Source organism: Aulonocara stuartgranti, assembly GCF_965226115.1.
Source record: "Aulonocara stuartgranti genome assembly, chromosome: 15".
Lineage (NCBI taxonomy): Eukaryota > Metazoa > Chordata > Actinopteri > Cichliformes > Cichlidae > Aulonocara > Aulonocara stuartgranti.
In genome coordinates, this window is record NC_138951.1 from 12,069,026 (window position 1) to 12,069,752 (window position 727).

Here is a 727-nt window from a genome sequence, read left to right on the forward strand (position 1 = left end):
AACTGTGGTATATCTCAGCATGGTGTGCAGAATGTCCTTAAAAAAATGAGGATGTTTGACAAGCAGAGGACTAAAGAAGACTACATATAAAAACTAGACGACTGAGACATGCATCTGGCTCTTCAGTTGATCCCTCTAATGTTCATTGAAGCCTTATCAGAAGTGATCTTAGTAAAAAGGTGGCTGGCATGAAGCCCTTTTTGAAGGAAAACTGGGAGAAAAGACTGAAGTATTCAAATCAAATGGCCTGCATTTGTATAGCGCTTTTCTAGTCCCTAAGGACCCCAAAGCGCTTTACACTACATTCAGTCATTCACCCATTCACACACACATTCACACACTGGTGATGGCAGCTACATTGTAGCCACAGCTGCCCTGGGGCGCACTGACAGAGGCGCCACAGTAATTTCTGGGTTTCTTGTGTAATTTCTTGTGAAATTACACAAGAACTGGACTTAAAATCAGTGGTAACAAGTCTACAGTTAAAAATTCTTATTCAAATCTTCTACAATGGAACCACAGAAAGTTCATTCTGTTCATCTGGATGTGGCGTTTTCAGCGAGCGACATGTTTTATCACTTGGATGTTTCACAAAGCGTTTCTCACTGAAAATGACACATCCTTTCTTGGGACTTGGATGATTATGCATTTCTGGTAAATCAGTAGTAGTGACATAAAATGTGTCATCCAGAAGTTCTGCTGGTGGGGAAAACAAGACAAAATCATC